Raw genomic sequence first — 2,210 nt, forward strand, 5'->3', positions numbered from 1 at the left:
CAGAGTTATACAAAAGTACATACAAGAGGAAGTGAGGGGAAAGGGAAAAATAATACAAGGGGGACAAATGAATGTCAGTAGAGGGGGCAGAGAGAGAAGAGGGGAGGGGAGGGGAGGGGGGATAGTAGAGGATAGGAAAGGCAGCAGAACACAACAGACACTAGTATGGCAATATGTAAATCAATGGATGTGTAACTGATGTGATTCTGCAATCTGTATATGGGGTAAAAATGGGAGCTCATAACCCACTTGAATCAAAGTGTGAAATATGATATATCAAGAACTATGTAATGTTTTGAACAACCAACAATAAAAAATTTAAAAAAATAATAATAATTGTTTTAAATAGCATTATAATTAATACTTATGAAGCTTGTAACAGCAGACACAAGCCTATATATTGAGAATTTAAAGCTAAATAAATTTTAAGTCTTTTATCTTTTGACATTTATAATTTAAATTTAGTGAGCTGTTATTTTATAATTTTAAAAGTAACACAAAATCAGGAGTATATTATTAAGTCTTAGCCTTTAACTATCCTTTTTCAATTTCATCACTAAATTTTTTTCTTTTCTTTCAAAGCTCCAAAAAAACAAACTATTTTAAAATTTGCATTGTTTGGTATTTAAGCAATTCCTTGATTCTTGTTCTTCTACATTCAGAAAGCTTTTTATCTACTTCATCATAATCTCACATGTCCTAACAAGTTTATGGAGTAAATGCAGATATTATTATCATTTTGTGAATGAAAAAAACAAGGCATGAAGTACCAAGGTCATATAAGCAATAACACATCAATAATAAATGAGCCGGGATGTGAGTCCACAGGCTGGGTCTTCAGAACCTGGTGTTTTAGGTCAGAACTCTTTGCCTCATGCTCAAGAGGCAAATTTGCTCAATTAGTCTCTCCTAGCCTCTTTTTTTTTTCCTTTTTTCCCCCTTTCTGGTAACAGCACTATTCTGCCCTGAGGAAGAAGTTTGTTCCATTCCAAGCATGTCAAGTTGGTTCGGGTTCTATTCTTGAGGTCCTGTGGTTATAGATGTGGATTTTATTTTTTTATATCAATATTATTTTGTGGTTTTTATTTTTAATTTGTTATTTTAAGGTATACATGACAGAGATTGTATTTTGACATACTATACATACATGGAGTATAATTTCTATTTCTTGTGGTTGTATATGTGGATTTTTATTCTCATACGAATTGCCTTGGTATTTGTTCTAAGAAGTGGTCAGGTGAACCAGGTTGCACCAATAAGTTTGTCTCTCTGGAACTTTATTTAAGTAGTTAGAAGCTATATATATCATCTTTGAGTTATCCAAGCTTGAGTCATATGTTCCCAGGACTCACATGAGATGTATTATCTGATTTCTGGAGAAAGCCACATGCAGAGTAAGATTATAAGCTTACCACACATGTGGATGAGACTGAGAGAAGCCAGAGAAGTCAGTACCCTAAGGTCTCAGATGTATCTCTTTGATTTCTATTAGATATAACCAAGATTTTTGCTACACATCCCCAAAAATAATTTAAAGAAAATTGTAGGATTAGGAATGTTTTTGCTAAATCATTTTAAAAAAATAAAATGTTTTCTAGAAAATCATGCATCAAACCTCTCAGTTAATCTTATTTTAACTATGACATATTTGTGGCAACAAGTTCCAAAGGTGGGAAAATATGACTACAAATGGTAGCTTCCTTAGTTACCTGGTTCTCTATGTCCAATAACATGGGGTTCATGATGTTGGACTCATGATGTCAATTTGAAAGTAAACTTATGAATTTAAGCATATGTAAAGCACTAGAGAGAATGGACTTTTAACAGTAGACTCAATAAATAAAATGTATATTGCATTTATATTGTTATGTTAGATAAGAAGAACTTTAATTAAATTTTCCAGAATTCATTTTAGTAAAACTGAGTATATCCTTATACGCTCAGTTTCCTTATCTCATAACTGAGCATTTTTCCTTGTCTTTTTTTTTATTATTATTATTTTTTTAATTTTTTATTGTGGGTTGTTCAAAACATTACAAATTTCTTGACATATCATATTCCACACTTTGATTCAAGTGGGTTATGAACTCCCACCTTCACCCCATACACAGATTGCAGAATCACATCAGTTACACATCCATTGATTTACATATTGCCATACTAGTGTCTGTTGTGCTCCGCTGCCTTTCCCATCCTCCACCCTCCCCCCT

The sequence above is a fragment of the Marmota marmota genome, unplaced genomic scaffold (genome assembly GCF_001458135.2).
Source record: "Marmota marmota marmota unplaced genomic scaffold, marMar, whole genome shotgun sequence".
Lineage (NCBI taxonomy): Eukaryota > Metazoa > Chordata > Mammalia > Rodentia > Sciuridae > Marmota > Marmota marmota.